Consider the following 20074-nt stretch of genomic DNA (forward strand, 5'->3'; position numbering starts at 1 on the left):
TGTTACTTGATTATCGACTTCACCTTTACCTATCCCTTTCTTGACTTCCTTTGCTTCCCTTACTTCCTTTCGCTGTGTGATTATTTTAGAGAGGAAAAAAAAAAATAACACAGTAGTTCCCATGGGTGGTTATGTGGGGGCGGGGGGGGGGAGGAATTCAAACTTAGTTCTGTAAATTAACCCTTGAACAATGGATTCCCGCCAAGCACTGCACGAGTTGGGGGCTGGCTTATCCAGCTGGAGATTTAGTCCAGTCCTTTTATAAGTCTATTGTTTCTTTTCTTACGTACTTTCTAAAAATAAACCCTGCTCTTTATGAGATTGGGGTGGGGAGGCTGGAGTGCAGTAGATATAGGTTGCTCAAAAAAAAAAAAAAAAAAAAAAAAAAAAGAATTACTATTAGTGGTCAAATACCGAAATTGAAAACTAACATCTTTACATGGATTAAACTTGTTCTGGGTTGCATTGCTACCTTACTTCTGCAGGGAAAAAAAAAAAAAAAAAAAAAAAAAAAAAAAAAACTTTAAAAATCACCATACTTAAATTTTCAGAACGGTATGTTTTCTGACTTTAATTGCCCAGCGCAAGACAATATTTTGATCCAGGATGCTATTGTTTCATAAAATACATTTTAAAAGACCAAAATACAGAGGACAGCATTAAGCAAGAAGAGGTGACAGTTCTCCAGGTAGTCTAAAGGAAATTCCACGGTGCCTGCCATACCCATCATTACCCAGTGAATGCCCTCCACAGGGTTTTGAGGTGCCTACTCCCATCCTTATTTTGTAGATGAGAAAACAGAAGCGGGACTGCATACGGGTCAGACACTAACCGACCGAAGGGAATGCAAACCCAGGGCGGTCCAAATCAAAGCACGTGTTCCTAAAAACTGCTCCTTTTTAGACCCCCACTTACTCATTCCTGGACAACAGGAGGGTGGGAAACTGCAAAATGTCATTCATTCCTTGATTGTCGTTGCAGTAGGCAGAAAAGAAGGCCCCCAAACTGCCAAATGGACACAGTGGTCCTCACAGTAGATGCACTCATTATGATGTGGCAAGATAATTAGGAAGACTGAGGGCTGCTCACAAAAACAGTTCCAAAGAAGGGGGACTTTGGTCTGCCTTCCCATGCCTTGGCATCCGTGGCTGAGAGAGAGAGAGAGAGAGGACTTTTCTAAGAACAAGTCTAATAGTTCTTAAAATTCACACTTCATCTACAAATTGTGCCAGTCATGACAATATACACAAGATATATACATGTATCTACACAGTTATTCCTTATCCATGAAAAATTTGTCCCCAAATCTCCAGCAGATGGCTCAAAGTATGGTTAGAGTCACACCTTACACTTTGTGGGTTTTTTTTTTCTATGCGTATACATCTATAATATCCAATATTTCAATTAGGCACAGTAAGAAGTTAACAAGTTCTTCCATGACACCTTTGTTGCCTGGTGTCATTATTATTTGAAAAAATTATTATGTAGCAAGAATACACAAACACTAGGAGTCAAATATGATGGCACATAGGTACTAAGCAAATAAGGGGTTGACGAGGTATACTCTGTGGATACATAGGACAAAGAGATGGTTTATGTTCTTGGAGGGATAGGAATGGGTGGTGTTAGATTTTTCCCCATTCCTTGAAATGACACACAGTTAAAAATGTATAAAGTATTCAGGAGTTTCCTATTTACTGTTTTCAGAATGTGGTTGGCCCCTGGGTACCAAAAGTAAAGTAAGCAAACCTCGGGTCAACAGGGACGACTGTCTACAGAAGCATGCCAAGTAGCTGATAGTGGCTGAGCAGCAGAGGCTTGTGGTGGTATTGTGTTCCCCAAAATATTGTGTACTCTAATAAATTTATCTGGGGTCAGAGAACAGACAGCCACTAAATACAAAGGCTAGAAAATGGTGGCACTCACACCTTTAATCCTAGCATTCCAGAGATAGAAATCCCTCTGGATCTCTGTGAGTTCAAGGCCACATTGGAAATAGCCAAGCATGATGATACACACCTTTAATCCCAGAAAGCCAGCCTTTAATCCCAGGGAGTGGTAGTAGAAATCAGAAAGATATATAAGGCGTGAGGACCAGAAACTAGAAGCATTTGGCTGTTTAAGCATTTGGCTGGTTAGGCATGTGGCTAGTTAAGCTTCAGGCTTTCGAGCAGCACAGTTCAGCTGAGACCCATTCCGGATGAGTACTCAGAGGCCTCCAGTCTGAGGAGACAGGACCAGCTGAGGAATTGGCAAGGTGAGATAGCTGTGGCTTGTTCTGTCTCTCTGATCTACCAGCATTGACCCCAATAACTGGCCTCGGTTTTGATTTTATTAATAAGAACTTTTAAGATTCCTGCTACAGAGGCTGTAGCCCCAGGCAGCGCTTTGGCTTGGCAACCACCATTTTCTATTTGTACAAGCACAGATAAGTTCAGACTCCCTGAAGCTAGGTCTCAAAGATAGGCAACAAAGATGAGACTCAAGTTCATAGTACAGTGGGAAGCACTATGGACACATTTGTTGAGTGGACATATATATAAAATCAGTATGATGACAGTTCTACTCAGAACAATCTGATGATATCTGCTCTGCTTTCTTTATTGGTCTAATAAAGCAGGTCTGGTTTCTCACACTTAACATGGTGATAATCCTAGTCTACCTAATCCTAAAGGTCACATTCTTCTCACAAAGGGCAACACCTTTCTTTAGATGTGTCAATTGGTTTCCTTTCATGCACATAGCTTATATTTTCTACTTGAAAATATTCATCACATATAGGGGATGCTAGTTGTTACTATTGAGAGATGAACATCTATGTACACATACACAAATGAGCATGTGCAGTCACACATACACGCAACACACACACACACAAGCACACATGAGCTCCATTTAAAGCAGCTCTGTCTGAGCTGGGATACCAAATAAGGAAAGAAATGATAGACTTGTCAATGAACAACTAAGAAGAAAAGATATAAAAAGTTAAAATTAGATCTCTACCTCATAGTATTGCAATAATATCTTGCAGACAGAAGTGTCTTAAATATGAAAATCAAAGCAGACACTTAAGAAGAGAGTGTGTCTTCGACATGAGCTTCTAAGAGTTTCTTGAGAATAGACCACAGAGAAGACACCACCTAAAACACTGAGGCAACTTCTCCATTGAAAGAAACACCACTGAGAAACACCACTTCTCTGTCCTGATCACCCGGTGTCTATGCTCAGCCTTCCATGTTGCCATAATGATCTCTCAGATGCCTTTGATTAAAGCTTACCTGTCTGTCTTCCTCCTTCCCTCATGCTCCCCTGAACCTGCTAGTTTTGTCTGCCTGGTTTTCGATTCCCTTTTGCCTGTGTCTACTTCCTGGAGGAGCCATGTTTTTCTTTATGGAGCATCCCTTCTTTGGCAATACTTTTCAGTGACAGGCACTTAGACTCTTGTCCTCAGAATTCCAGTTCTAGTGCCCAGTGACTACCTATATTTCAACTTACTTGTGTTTTTTCTGTAGTCTCCCAACTTCTTAACATGTTGTTCTTTTGACCTCTTTCTTTGGGGGCACCAGAGGAATTTCCATGCTATACAGTTCAGCTGCGTGTTTGTAAAAAAAAAAAAAAATTAAGAGGGGCAAGAGAAATGGCTCAGTAGTTAAGAGGACTTCGTGCTGTTGGAGAGAACTAGGGTTGGGTTCCTAGCACCCACAGGGTGGCTCACAACCACCTTTCACTCCAGTTCTGGAGAACCAAATGTCTTCTGCTCCACAGGCTCCTGAATGCATGAGGTATACATAAACTCATTCAAGTACACACACACACACACACACACACACACAAAACAATAACAAGTTAATTATTTTGAAAGAACTTTAAAATATTTAAGAAATTACACAAGTACCTTCTGGTATCTAGGCTGGGTGGACAGTTCTGCTAGTGTCCTTCATACAACAATGACCACAGTTCTGAGTATCCCAGCAGACCTCAGCCAGGGCCATGTTTCAGAAGACTAACACAAATTTTAAAGACCAAGATAGGCTTCTATCTTAGAATTCCATTTCTATATACAATGATATATTTGGGTTGTGTTTTATTTGCATGCATATAATATTTTACTTATCTTTTTCTAGATATTTTGTTTTTGGCATCAGCTGATGGTACACCAGCACTGAGAGATTACAAAGTAGGACATTGGAGAACCTTGTATCCATCTGTCCTGTGCTAGGCCTCCCACGCAGACTACCCTTACAGGAGTCCTGATGATGATGATGGTGATGATGAGGAGGAGGAGGAGAAAGAGGAGGGTGCTCCTGTTCTTTTCACCCCAGTGGACCACTTGCTGTCCTTATAATCTAGAACAGTTACTGGGACATAGATTATTTTAATGTTTACTGGATAAAAGGTTAAATCAACAACAATACCATAGCACAAATCCACCAAAGATCATAAAAACAGTGCACAGAATATATGCATGCAAAGAAATTTCTCATGAGAAAACTAACATGGATATTTTTGAAGGATAATGCAACCAAGATGTTTGTTTTGCTAAGGATGAAAGTGCAATGTCCATGGGCAGGCATGTATTCTGGGGCTTATATCTTGAGGAAAAAGAAAAAAATCCAGTTTAGAGGAATTGGGCAGTATTAGAGAAAATAATTTGTAAAGAAGAAAGCATTTTCAGACTAGAGAAGACAAGCCTGACACTCATCCGTAGAACAGGAATGTAAATCTAAGAAAAGATGTCAGCATATCGGCCCTAGCATGACCTGCTATAATAAGACATTGACAATGCACAGAACCCCGTGAGAATCATCCCCACCATTGCATGTTCTGAGAGCCTATTACTTGTTACTTGGAGGCAGTATCTCATTGCATGAGCAGACTACAATTTATTCACGGAAGTAGTGCATAAATATTCGGGTTGTTTCCAGTTTTGGGGCTGCTATGGATAAAGTTGGGTGGACTTTGATGTAAAAACTTTTGTGTGTACTTACGTCTTCATTGCTTATTTATCCATAAACCCCAACCAGTAAGTCTGTGTTGTAAGACAGACGTTGCTTTGCCTCTTTGAAGAAAGCTGACAATGGTCCCCCAAGGAACTGGATGAGGTCAACTTTCTGTCAGCCAAATGGGAGTTCCAGCTCACATCTTCATTGTTGTAGCTAAGATGTCTAATTGTTCCAACACTGTTTTGTAAACATTTCATTTGCTTTGATGCATCTAGAATGCGACAGATACCCCATGAAAGGACATTTAACTTGTACCATCGCAATAGAAAAAACCCACAAAGCTATTATAAAAAATTTCCAGCCAGGCGGTGGTGGCGCACGCCTTTAATCCCAGCACTCGGGAGGCAGAGCCAGGTGGATCTCTGTGAGTTTGAGGCCAGCCTGGGCTACCAAGTGAGCTCCAGGAAAGGCGCAAAGCTATGCAGAGAAACCCTGTCTCGAAAGACAAAAAACAAAAAACAAACAAAAAATGTCCAAAGCTGCATTTTAAGCTTTGAAAAGCCTGAGATCACTGTAGATTCGGGCCAAATTATGGGAAATTACATTAAACAGTGGCAGAAATATTCACCCACTTTTCTCCAATGTAACATTTCAGGTCAGTATGGCATAGCGGTTCTCAACCTGTGGGTCCAGACCCATTTGCAGGTCAAATGACCCTTTCATAGAGGTTGCATATCAGATATCCTATACATCAGATATTTACATTACAATTCATAACAGTAGCAAAATTGCAGTTATGAAGTAGCAATGAAAATAACTTTATGGTTGTTGATCACCACAACATGAGGAACTGTACTAAAGGGTCCCAAAATTAGGCAGGTTGAGAAACACTGGTCTAGCACATGCTATTCTGTTTCCTAATGCAATGTTTTCATCATTTCATTTTCAAGAATGTTCTACAAACAAAATCATAAATTAGCTGACTTTTCAGAGATTGGTCTTTTTTTTTTCAGTCAAATCCATTCACATTGCTGCAGGTAACTAAAGTTTGTTTCTTTTTGTTGCCAAATGGAGTTTTGTAGTATGGATGTACCACAATTCATTAAGCCACACTCCTGTCAAAGGACATACAGGTTGTCTCTACTTTGCAGCTCCAATAAATGAAACTGCTATAGCATTTTAGGTGCAAGTTTTTGTGGTTTTGTTTTTGTTTTCTATAACATAATTTTTTATTCAAATGTTTAAAAAGAATACACAAGCTGGATCATATAATTCTGCATATACATGGTTAGGCTTACCATCAGTAGACATCTTCTTACATTCATATTCCCACCAGCAAAGATGGATCTTTATCCTCTGGCCTCTAGAATGGCTGATGATACCAAGCAACTTCACCAACTTATCTGCCATCTGTATCCTCTTTACTGAACTATTTCTTCCTATCTTTTTTTTTTTTTTTGTAATTTCCCAATTACATTGTCTGCAAATATCACAGCCCAGTCTGTAGCTTGTCTTCATGTCTTCCCAATGGTGTTTTTTTGCCCAGTGAGAGTTTTGTTTCTGATATATTCTAATTTACATTGTCGTTCTGACATGATATCCAAGACCTCTGCTGAGCCTCAGATCCAGAAGATTTTCCTTGTATCTTCTAATATAAGGAGTTATATCTTGTTTAGGTTCATGGCTCATTTTGACTTGATTTTTATATAAGGTCGAAAATACGGGTAAAATTTCCATCATTTTGCACATTGGTAAAACTTTCATCATTTTGCACATCATTTCAGCAGCATTTTATAAAATGCTGTTTTGGATTTATCTTTGCAAAACGTTTACTAGCAAAGGGAAAAGCATTTTTCCCCAATAGATTGTCACTGGATATATCAACTACACACCAGGACAAACCCCATGCCCAGGTAGTTGGCCAGCCAAAAACAAATTCTATGTTTTGTGTATGTGGGGGGCTTTTTGTTTCATTTTGTTTTGTTTTGGAATTTTTTTGTCTTAATGTTTTTCTTTTTGTTTTAGTTTTAATGTTTGTTTTGTTTTATATTTGAAAGAGAGAGAGACAGAGAGAGAGACAGAGAGAGAGAGAATACTTGAAGTTGGGTGGGGAGGAAAGTGGGGCGGATCTGGGAGGTGTTGGGGGAGGGGACACAATCAAAATATATTGTCTGAAAAAAATTCTAAAGTAAAACAATAACAAAAATTCATTCGGGTACACATGCATGGGGCTATCTATGGTTTCCTCTGCTTTATTTTATTATGAGTCTTTCCCTGTATTGATTGATACCTTATTGTCTGAAATTACTTCAACAATAGTCTCCTATTTTGTTCTTCTAAAGAATTTCCTTTGGTTTAGGGCCTTGAGTTTCCATACAAATTAAAATCATCTATGTTTGTAGAAACCACTACCAGAGTATGACATGAATTACTTTAAGCTAAGAGAACGAATTGAGAAGAATTAATGTCTAATAGGTCAGATCTTCCATTCCTTGAAATACTGCCTATGCCTTCATTTAGTTAGGCCTTTGATTTAACTCACCAGCAATGAGTAATTTTCAGCTTTGGAATTTTATATATGCCCTACTAGGTTCATAACCATTTCATTTTCTTTGTAATAATCATATATTGTGTTTGTAAAATTTCTACTCATTTGTTACTATTTCATAAGAGTATGATTAGTTTTTCTATGTTGACTTTGTATCTAAGAAACTTTCTGAATTTGTTTGCTATTCCTGGAAAATTCTGTTGAAATTATTTTTATTTGTTATTTAGAAAACTATGTCACCTAGAAAGAGGGAGTTTTGTCCAATTTAGGTGCATTCATGCTCTTTATTGCCCAGCTAGGACTTTCAGCATCATGTTCATTAACAGTGACACAAACCAACTCTCCTTCTTTCTGATCCTGGGAATAGAAAGTCATACTTTTGCATTTTGCATAATGACAGATATTGACATAAGGACAGAGTTGATCCTTACAAATTGAAGCTCCCCTCCATGCCCGTTTTCTAAGTTTTAATCATAGCTAATATTGGTATTTGTCAAGTGATTTCCTGCATTAATTAATGTAACCATATCATTCTTTTTCTTTCAACTTATTGATGTGGTGGATTGCATTGATTGCTTGTTGTACATCAAATCAACTTAGTACATGTGGAAGAAATGCCATTTGGTCATGGTACATAATTCTTTGAGTGCATTTCTGAGTTCCAGTCATTAATGTTTTGTTGTGGCTCTAAGTGACTGAGTTCCTGAGAGATGTGGTCTGTTAGTTTTTGGTCCTCTGTACCTGATATTAAGTACTGATACTAGCTTAAAGAAGTGATTGTACTGTGGAACTCCAACTTAACTTCTGAAAAAGACAGTAAACTGGTATTCCTTCTGTTTTGAGTGCTGCAGTAAAACCATGTAGTGCTAGAGATTTCTTTACTGAGAGCCTTTAATCTACCAATGCAAACCCTTTAGAACTTTGTGACTATTTTATTTTTGTTGGTTTTTGTTTGTAGTTTTGAAGAGTTAGGATTTTTTTCATCATTGATATCATGATCATAAAGCATCATAGTCTGTGCCCTGATGTCTTTTCTTCCTTCTTTTTAATTTTTCTATCTCTTTCTTTTTTCTCTTTTTATTTCTGTTTTCAGTGCCAGGGACTGAACTCAGGGACTACTCATGCTAGGCAAGAACTATACTAACCTCAGACCCTTTCTCCCTTCTTGGTGACTGGAGATCAACATCACTCATTTCCCTCCTGGTGTTGATGCTGTCTGTGTCTTTCTATTTTTGTTGAGTTTCCAGAGCCTACTTTCTTAGTTCATTTTTCCTCCCACTTTCTGTGTTGATTTCATTTACTTCTGCTTTGTGATCTTACTTCCTTCTCTCAAGAAGTTTACTGTCTGTTTTCTTTCTTTTCTTGATTCTACTAATCTGGGGTCTTTTTTCTTTTCTAATGCAAGCATTTAGTGTTATGAATATTTATCTCAATACTGCTCTACTGATGCCTCACAAATTTTGATATCTTTAATTTTTTGGTCTATTTCTTAATTTTCTTTTTAAACTGTATTCATGAACAGACAGGGTAGGCAATTTCCAGGACTGTGGGGGATTAAGAGTCAGAGAACATATCTGCATAGTTTCATTTTCAAAACAGTAGACTTGTTTGTGACCCAGAATCTGGCCCAGCTCTTGAAACATTCTCTGGGTTCTTTCCAGTTATTAATTATTTCTATATCCAGGCAGATTTTCCTATCTTTTAGGTTCAGTGATTATTGAGAGAGCATTTGAAGTCTGAAGTTACAGTTATGTATTTACCTTCTTTTTGTAACTCAGTCAGTTCTGACATATGAGTGATCTTGCATATAACTGGTGCTTATGTGTCCAGTGTTATATCTTATTTGTGTATTTATCCTTTCCTTTTTTTGTATGTGTATATGTGTATGCATGTGAGTGAGGTATGTATGTGTGCAGTATATGTGCATATGTTTGTGAAGGTGTGCTATGGGCACTTGTGCTTGTGTGTGGAGATCAGAGCAATGCCTCAGATAATGTTCTTATTACTCTCCACCTTATTCCTTTGATTCAGGGTCTCCCTCTGAACCTAGAACTTGCAGTTTTTCAATAAAGGTGGCAGCCAGTAAGCCCCAGAAACCTTCCCACCTCCACTCCCTCAGTGCTAGGGTTATAGGCAGGTACAGGACCCCATCTGGCTGAATTCTAATCCTCACACCTCAACTAGCACTCTAAACCACTGAGCCATTTCTCCAGATCCTGGATCCCTTTTTTATCAGGCAATTTTCTCTTTGCCCTGAAATCTAATTTACCTTTTATTGTTTTAGTAACACTTGTTTTATTAAATTAATACTTGCATACTGTCTTTTAAATTCAGTTGATTCACATTGCTTTACATATGCTTTTGTATCTGAAATGAGTTTCTTGCAGATAGTATAACGTCGGATCCTTTTAAAAAAAATTCAGTGTCGGGGCTGAAGAGATGGCTCAGTGGATAAGAGCACTGGCTATTCTTAGAGAGGTCCTGAGTTCAATTCCCAGCAGCCACATGGAGGCTCCCAACCATCTGTAATAAGAACTGGTGCCCTCTTCTGGCTGCAGACAGAACACTATATACATAATAAATAAATCTTTAAAAAAAAATTCACAGTGTCAACTTTTTTCTTTTGATTGACATCTATAGCCAAGTAGGTATCGCTAAGGTAAATACTGATATACAGGTATCAACCCCAAAAAGTTATTGCTTTCTGTTATCCTTTTGCTTCTCTTTTCTGCCTGATGAAACCTGAACATTTTCTCAAGAATTCATCATGATTTATTTACAACATCGTTTACTATAGAACTTTCTGAAGTTTTATTACAGGTTGTTTTATTAAAATTAAGTTTTAATGCATGCTGATCTTTTGAATGAAATCCAAGAAAAATTAAAATTTTAATCAATTTTTAGCACTAACATGTTTTGACCACCTATAAAATTAAATATGATAAGAAATAGTTTTTGCATTAAAAACATCGGAAGAAAATAAAATCTTCATATTAAAATAATAAAAAATCCTAAAAATAAAATAATAAATCTTTTAAAAAGAATCCATCAAAATTTTAGAAAATTGAAATAGCTGCAAAAATACAGTGGACAATACCCTGAGTTTGATTGAAAAACTGTAACTAATACTGAGGTCAAACAACACATGAAAATATTAGTAAAATTTATAACAATAAAAGATTATTCTAAAATAATAAAAGCATAAGAATGGCCAAACCCATTTAGGACCAGCAAGATAATGAAAGAGGCTTAAGCAGCTTCTCTACTTAATTACCTTAAAAAGTGTAATAATTAAAATGTAATGCTATTCCCAGGACAGCAAGATACAATAATAATAATAATAATAATAATAATAATAATAATAATAAGCAGTCAGGTGGTGGTACCATATGCCTTTAATCCCAGCACTCAGGAGGCAGAGCCAGATGGATCTCTGTGAGTTTGAGGTTAGCCTGGTCTACAGCTGGAGATCCAGGACAGGGACCAAAACTACACAGAGAAACCCTGTCTTGAAAAAAATCAAGCAAACAAACAAACAAACAAACAAAAAGCACTCCAGGAATAAAGTGTACAAGAAGATATACTTGTGTAGACAATCTTACCATTTAATTAAAAAATTTGAAATCATTAACAAAATGGTACATTTTACTTTCACAAATTTGATTTTGAATCTGGTGGCATGTCCTCACTTTGGTGTATGCTTCAAGAGATTAGATCTTATGAGTAATATCTATCAGTTACACTTTATCATAGTAATTTATTTTTCTGTAGTCCCTGATTTACCTCTTATGTTCTTAATGTTGTGATTAATTGTGTTCCATTTTGTTGTTATTTTTGTTCTTTGGTATCAGCACATGTGTTATAATCTAAATTTATATGTGAATAGAATGATGACAGTACTCTATATATTTCAGTATATGGAGTGAAATAAATTATTCAGCCATTGATATCTAATTTCACTGCACCATTGTAAGAGGCCTGTGAGACCTTTCTGTGTTGCTGGTGTAACTACATGTAACTCTCACCACGCACATGGAATGTGTGATATAATTTCTATTGCACACCCCTGGGTGATTTGGACATTACATTAGCATTGTTTTGTCAGATCTGACCTGTTAAAGGCTTATAAAGATGTGTCTAGTTCTCTCCCTTCTGCAGATTCTCATTCACCTGTTCCCTGAGTCCCCAAAGCTCTCCAGTTATGTGATATGTAGCACATAATTCTAGGATAAACTTTCACAAGCATTATGTTCTCTGGTGAATATGTTAGAAATATTTTAATGTGCCTCTCGATTTGGTTATCTGCCATTTTGCATTTTCTTTTTCTTTTATCTTTTCTTTTTTTTCTTTTTTATTTTTATTTATTTATTTATTTATTTATTATTTATTTATTTATTTTTGGTTTTTCGAGACAGGTTTTCTCTGTGTAGCTTTGCACCTTTCCTGGAACTCACTCTGTAGCCCAGGCTGGCCTCAAATTCACAGAGATCCGCCTGGTTCTGCCTCCCAAGTGCTGGGATTAAAGGCATACGACACCACCGCCCGGCTTGCCATTTTGCATTTTCAAATGCACTGAGGCTGACAATATCGGGAAACATTGATCTATGTCCCTCTCATTTCCTGAGTGATGTACTTGGTCCCTTTCTGTTACCGTAACATTTTATTTTTATTTATGGTTTCCATTAAGTTTCCCTCTTGTAATTTCAAAGGCGATGATCTTGTTTTAACTGCACTACTATTTCCCCCACTCCTTTCACCCCTCTTTTTTTTCAGTACTGGAGATGGAAGTTAGGTTTTCCCATACACCAGGGAAGCACTCTACCACTGAAATACACAGCTAGCTACACTGATAAGAGTCCTTTAAGACACACGCGGCCTTGGAATAAGGTTTTGCTGCTGACACCTTCCTGCACCCAGAATGTTTGTCATACCCTGTGCTCTGCTGGCTGATGTCACCACATCTGGTCTTCAACCTAAGAAATTTAGATGATTCTATTTTAAAGTTGAAAAACCAGGTTCCGGGTTTGTAACCTTATTCTTGGTCCTCAGAACCGGGACAATGAGCTTCCAAGTTTTCTATTTGCCTTCCGCTAAAGCTTAGACCTCTGCGTGGAACAGAATGGGAGAGCGCCCTACTACTGTCTTTTTGTAGGAGCTCAACAACACAACACTTAGCTTGATAAGTTTTTAAAGAGTCATTGAATGCAATTTTAATTTCCAGAACAGTAATTTTCTGCATCTTACTTCTCGATATTGTTCTCCCGTTGTTTCCATTGCTGTTGTCTCTGTCTTTTGCTCATCTTAATTAGACTCTGTGGACAGAGGATTTATGTCTGAGGTCAAGGTTGCGCTTGACCCAGCAGGCACTAATTCTTGAGGTTTCATGTAACACACATCATGGAAGAAAAACTATGAGGTAGCTTTTAAAATGGCAAATTACATCTTGAGCATTTACTAAAAAAAAAATAATCAGTTACTCAAACTATGAAACTTAAATAACAATATGTATCTTAATGTATACAGACTGAATATAAGAACAACCCAAGAAAATAGATTTTTATATCTTGAATGTGGATGGACCTGATTTGTTAATCTTCATATGTTAAATCCAATATTTAATTGTGTGTGGAAGTATTCATTTACTCAGCTTCTTCAGGAAAGGATTTTTTAAGCACTTAATGGTGTACCCTAGCGATGAATAAATCCCACAGTAGAGTCAAGATTAATATTCTTAAACTATCCTAAGTACAGCTGTCGATGTGATTTTTATATACTTCAGTTTCTCTAGAATCCTTTCAGCAATCCCTTTCCTGTGATTTTTGAGGTCTTTCAAAGGATATAAACACATCTTAACGGGAGAATATTCCTGACGTATGACCTACGCAGTTTACAAAGTGGAAGTGTCTAGGACCTGTGGAGACTGATACAGTTATCTTCCAGAATGTCACCTGTATCAAAGGTGCATCCTTATTCTGATAATTTCCTGAATGCAGGTCAAAGTGTGGCATACAAGGGTTCCCTTGGGTAGATTTTTTTTTTTTTTTTAGAAATGATTATAATTGTGTGAGTCATTTAAAATAACTATTTCTAAATATCACCTAAATGAAATAGTCCATGTGCTTCTTTTCATGCTTACAACTGAAGCTTAATTTATACTAGAGTTTTGAACTGAAATGTAGGGGTTTGAAAAACCCTTGTTATAATTGAAATTGTATTTTCCTATCATTTACTCATTCTACAGTGGCATGCACCAAATAATGCAACTATGGTAAACTTTTGAAGGGACTTTGGATATTACTTGTCAAACTCTTTTGTTTATAAACGAGGAACCAGGTCCCATAGAACACCAGTGATTTGTGTAAGCAAAGAATCACAAGGTTTGTAGCATTTGTGTTTTCCAATCAAAATAAGATGAAGTGCTTCTCTGAATAGTTCAGGTCAAAGGGAGCTGAGGTATCTGAATGCAAAAGCCTTACTGGTTGCTTGACTTCAAGTAATGGAACAAATTTCATGTATTCATGCTAATTGCTTGTCCTCCAATTAAATGCCTAGTCGATTGTGAGTATTTAAGTATATGGAATTCAATACTCCTTTTTGCTAACATGTATTATTTATTTATGATGAATGGACACTGTGGTAAGTAAAATACACACAAATTGCCATTCAAAATTCATAATCCCACAAGGGAGATGAGGCTATTAATCCCACTCCATAAATACTCCAAACTCTTCTATGTGTGGAAATTTAAGCACCTTGTGTTATCTCCCATTTGTTTCCCAAGAACCTGTCTAGAGATGTCTGTGTATCCAACCTGGGTACTGAAAATGTGGATCTGCTTGAAAGTGTTGCAGCCAGCAGATTTTCTTTTCATCTCTCCCTCAACTGGTTATCAGAGAAGCTTCCAAGTACTGTAAATGAATAGTTTGCTGAGAACTTTGGCTCTTTAAACTCTACAGGCTAAGAGGCTTATTTGTGTAATCATTTACAAAGTAATGATGACATAGTTCTCCTTTCTAGCTTTGAGAAATAAAATTGTCAGGTAAGATTCCTTATTGATTCTCAGCATAAATGAGGTACTTCCGTTGTCAATAGAGATGTACAAAATTAGTATCCATTCCTCCTTGACATTTATCCCAGGACCACTACCTCTTGCAAAGTCTCTCTGAGAGGCAAGTACTGAGAAGCTCAGGCTATTGCTCCAACAGGAAATGTATGAGCCCATCCACCTATGGCTTTCCATAGTTCAATGGTCCTGATCCAAGGCTCTATGTCTTACTGTCCACTGCAGTTTCCCAGACTTGTGATATGATCACATCTCCATCCCTGGATGAATGATGCTCTCCCAGAGCCCTGTCTCTGTTTGGGTGCCTAGGTTCATCTCCTGTCTTCCTTGGTTTGTATCCAATCTGCCAATCTTCCCCTATTTCACCAAGTTTTCCATGACTTCTCCTTACTGCAAGAGATTTCTTTCCGAGCCAATCTCACAACAGTCATGGCAGAGATTAATTTGGTCTTTTGCTATACTTCTACACAAAACCCATTTCCTCCATTGAGAGAACTGGGCCCAGAGCAATGTTCTCCTATTGGAAGTGAGGTGTCTACATCTCACTTCAAACTGCTCAGTCAGTTTTGTGAGAGTTGATAAGCTCCGGGTGGATATTGCCTTTTAATGTAAACAGTAAGAAACCTTTATCTTTGCTGCCATAAAGCTACAGTGTTTCTCTCTAGAAAGAAATTAAACTACTCCAATAAAATTCTATCCATTCTGATCTGTGTGTCTCTAAGACACGTGGCAACCCTGACTGGATACAGTCAGATGGCTGGAGTCAGAGGAGAGCTTCCATTTCATAATCTAGACCAGCCCTTCCTTGCCTGATAGATGAGCTAACCCAAGATCTGGGAATTATACCGACCGCCCCCAAGGAGGCCTCTTGTCCTACTGGAATGGGCTGAGAATATGTGGAAGGGGACCAATGAGAAGAAGAAAGGACACATCTGTGGCTGATGCTAGAGATCATTAGCACTGTCACTCTGTACTAATACAGGTCATCAGCTGACTCTGAGTCACGTGTCAGAATATGCCCCTGTTTGGTTGTGCTGTTAGGCCTACAGTTTCATAAGAAATTATCTAACCACATCTTTTATAAAAGCTTAGTTTAAACTTCAGCTCTCCAGTTTCAAATGTGGAGGTAAGGTGTATGAGGGTTTACCCCACCCCCAAAAGCTACATTAACACTGACATTCAATCAGAATGTGTAAATTAGTCAAAGAAGAATAATAGGAAACTGGACTGGACAAGATTTAAAAGCAAGTTGTAGAGAGAAAATAGTCATGTGTGGACAGTGACCCTGGAGGGCAATGGCTGGTGGTATGGTTGGAGGTATCGGGGAGCCATGAGCACTGGGAGTGCAGGAGGCATACATATTTACTTTCAGGAAGGTGAGGTCACATGTTCACTGGATTTGTCCATGCTCTCCTAACACCCAGTTATAACTTCTGGGTGGTGACATATCTCCGATGATGACTCCTGGTATCTGTGATATGCCTGGAATTTGGGGTTGAAGCAACGACTAGTACATTCTGAAATGGTTTCCACCATGCAGTCTCCACGTGTCGACATACTTTGCATGTGGTTGGCATCCTGAGGCAAAGACAACACATGGGTCACAGAAGACCCCTTCAGTACGCTTCTGTAGCCAAGTCAGCAGCCTTGGAAGGGAGGCAGATGCGGGAACTTCCTCATTGATGACTCATGACTGCCGAAGTTCAGTGGTAAGCACCCCAGAAAAGTGAAGACAGAACAGAAGCCGCCGTGCCCCTGCCTGCAGCAGCATGGCTTGTAGAGTGGGTGTCCCCCACCTCTGTAGCCACAGTGAAGAAGGAAAAGCCAGGAGAAGATGCACATAGGTACCACAAGAGCCAGGTTCCCTGTTCACAGGACAGGAAAACCAGTTTCTTCATGCTCCAAATGTGCCTTGTGCATGAACAGCACAATCCCATAGCTCAGGAAAGTGGATTCCCGGTAACCCTTTACCCTGGTGCATTGAAAATGCCCCTATGAATTTCTTCTCAGTTCAAGTAGACACCAAGGCATTGAAATTGATTGACTAAGGTACAAACAATGGATGTGCCTTGCTTAGCTGGTAGACTTTACACGACAGTTGTTTAAAGTGTTAATATGTGGGCTTTTGTTCTTGGGGAGGAATTAAAAAATACGTATTTTCTGTAATGGAACAGAAGAAGGGTCGTACTGATAGGTACCATGCAACCTGTCCCCACTCCAGCAGAAGGCCACCTGAAACTTTCCTTGCTGACTTTGCAGCTCTATGTCCTCAGCTGATTATGAATGAGGGACAAAAGCTTTACTGTGTCCGGCATCAGCAAGTGTAGAACCAGTTAGCAATGGATTTAAGAACAATTGGAAGCTTTTCCTGTTTGAAGAGGCATCCGAAACAATACCTCATGATGACTAGAAGTTGTCACAATTGTTCTAATTGATGTGATTCTCGTGTTATCTGGGTTTATTGTGTATTTATATGCATTTGCTTATCGCGGGTCATGCTTCCATTCGGGCTTTCAGCTCCATTCACACACGCAGCTAACAAATCAATCATGGCATGTATGTATATTTCTCAGCCCCACTTGTTTATATCAGATGGGCCTGCCATATGTAGTCTCTATACATTTTATGCCCACATGTTTATATCACACAGATAATCCATCTGAGATTGATTTCCACTTTACTTTTAAGTCCCTGGGACTGACAGGGAAAATATCCCTCCTGAAATACAAGCTGAAGTTGTGATTTTCGCCACAGAAGAACAGAAAGAGCTAATTTCTTTCCTCTTAGAACTCTGTTATGGATCCGTTTAAAGTAATGTTCCTGTGGCTTGTTCCTAGATCGTGCTGGAGAAGAAAGTTACCATCGGGATGCTGCACTTCTCGGGTTTCACACCAGGCATTTCCCTCTTGCCCCCTCCTCTCCCCCTAGCAGCACTAAAAGCAAAAAGATGGTGTGAGGGGAAACACAAAGACGGTCCCTTGCAGAGAAACACATTCTGACATCAAGCATTTCCATCACGGCTGACGGAGAAATGGCATGTTCAATTTGCACTTTATTTGCAAACAGTAAACATGGAACCCACACAAGCCTACCTACCTTTCATATCCCCGGTATCTAAAACCCAGGCAAGGGAGACAACAAATGCACGAGAAGCTAGGGAGTGTGCTGGTGCTTCACCTGGCGCATTCACAAAATGTACAAGCCACAGATACACAGCAGGGAAACGTGCTTCTCTGAGTGTCAGAATGCCAGCGCGTTAATTCATATTTAAATGCAGTGGTGCACTGCTTCTTCTATACCTCACCACCTTTGCTGTCCACAGAGGGGCGCCGATTGAAGTTAGCATGCCGGATTCAGAGGTCTGATATTTTTGTACCCTAAATAATTTCCCCATCTGAACTGGGAAGAAATCTCTCTTGTCTGTGTGGCATTTGGATGTTCAGAGGCATATATACATGTGGGAAGAACAAAGTACATCCTTCAAGGACTGCATCCTTAGAAGTTGCCTGGCTCTTGTATTTTTCTTACTAAAGTAAGCCCCAAGGGAACATCACCCACGGTGGTGGTGGTTTGTAAGCAAATATTCTGGGGGATGAGGGAGGATGGCAGTGTGCAAAATCGTCTAAAAAACCTGCCAGAGCTATTAGGGTCCTTTGTGTCATTCCAGCTGCTATACAGGCACACTTCATCCATGTGTCAAAAATGCTTACTAAGTTTTTCTCCTAGAAGAAAAGAAGCCATAAGTACACAATAGTCTTTGTCTGCCTTGAGGCTGGCTAATGCAGAGGCTCCACATACCAGGACCACAGGTACCCTTGCTTCTGCACCTAAATCTTCAACTCACACTCTACTTTCCCTGTGCACCTTACAGTGAACTCAGAGGGGTCAGGAAAAGCTCTGTGTGGGGACCCTCCTTTATCAGGCCTCGGTACCCATTGTCTTGAGAATTTGAGAATGCTCCTGCTCCTCTTCACAAGGCTGTGCCCCCCCCCCCCCAGGAGTCTCTGGAAGCTTCGCACACATCTTGAGGTTCACTTGAGGTTTATGCACTACCTGGATGACAACAACCCCCCATCCCATCCCAACCCCCCACCCCTTCCCTACCCCCACCCCATCCCCACCCAACCCCCAACCAAGCATTCACAGTGATGCAATTGCTTAACTACAGTTAGAGGCATCAATGAGGCTGGTGACTTTACAAACACACAGGACAGGAAGTAAAAAAAATGAACAGACAAATAAACAAATAGAATAACAAAACAAAACAAAAAAACCAAGAAAGATGTTTTGTTGTCAAAAGAAAAATAACCAGAGCTAGGATAAACTAGCCAAACCATATAAAAATAGAAACATTCTGACAGGGAGACAGAGGTCCCCAGGAGTGGCATGGTATAAACCGGACTAGAATAACCAGATTTTTTTTCCATGTGAAATTGGCAAAGGCCCAGTTCTTCCAGCTCCTATCACAGTGCTCTTCACTCCAGGAGCTCCGATCCCTTCTGCACTATGGAGCAAGCTATTCAAAACTAGGCCGTTTCTAAAGAAAAGAGGCTGGTTTTTCCCTTACAGTTCAGCAGACTAGGAAATCCAAAAGCATGGTTCCTGCATCTTCCTGGTTTCTGTCATGGACCTCATTGTAGTGGTATCAGCCTGTGACTTTGGGATATATGGCCCAAAGGAGGTGGTGCTTCTTGCCTTCGTACAGTACATGAACTCTTAAGAAGAGGAGGGAGATGGCTCCCACTTAAGAGCACTGACTGTTGTTCTCAAGGACTCGGGTTCAACTTCCAGGGCAGGCTGCCCCATGTCTGATCATGCCAGGATAAAAGGAAGAAGGAAGCACGAGACCCCTCTCTCCTAGAAGAAGGAAGGAGACAGAACAGGCTAAGTAGTTTACCAAAACCTGCACTCAAGACAACTCAGCTATCCATATGGGAACAGCATCTGTCCCTTCATGAGAATGGACTCCAAACTCATGCCTCCTAAAGGCCCCCAGACTATATAGAGGACCAAGCTTCCACAGGAGTTTTGTTTGGGACAAACCATATTTAAGAATAGTTCCATGTTATATCTCCCCACCACATTCACACAGTTTTTCAATAGAAAAAAAATTTAATGAAATTACACAAGGAAAATTCATTGCACAAATTAAATAATGTGGTAAACATATGTGGAGATGAATTGTGTACACTAAAACTCTTGAAAGAAATTATCAGTAGAAAGATATATGTACAATTCCCTCCCTATGACCTGAGATGTTTTCTTTCTAAGCTTTGAAATCCTGCTTTGGAACTTTGAAATAAGCTTCTGTCTTTTCTTATATTGGGGACTAGTGTTGTTCAAATAACATTGCATGTGTGTTCCTTTAAATATAAAATCATTCTACTTCTGGCTTATGGTCCTCACCTAAATTTATGTAGTTCTAATCTTTTACTCTGGAATCCTTTGAGTTTAGGGAATCTGCTTTGTAGTAGAAAACAGGTTGAAGTCCCCTAAGGAGACATGATTGCATCTGCCTCT

General features: G+C 39.1%; 1 long non-coding RNA gene across 1 annotated transcript in view; it reads left to right on the forward strand.

Annotated features, from left to right (window-relative positions):
• LOC119086824 overlaps positions 1–20074 on the forward strand; it is a 101836-nt gene that overhangs the window by 16325 nt on the left and 65437 nt on the right. The gene's annotated exons all lie outside the window — the stretch shown is intronic.

This window comes from Peromyscus leucopus, chromosome 16_21 (assembly GCF_004664715.2).
Source record: "Peromyscus leucopus breed LL Stock chromosome 16_21, UCI_PerLeu_2.1, whole genome shotgun sequence".
NCBI lineage: Eukaryota > Metazoa > Chordata > Mammalia > Rodentia > Cricetidae > Peromyscus > Peromyscus leucopus.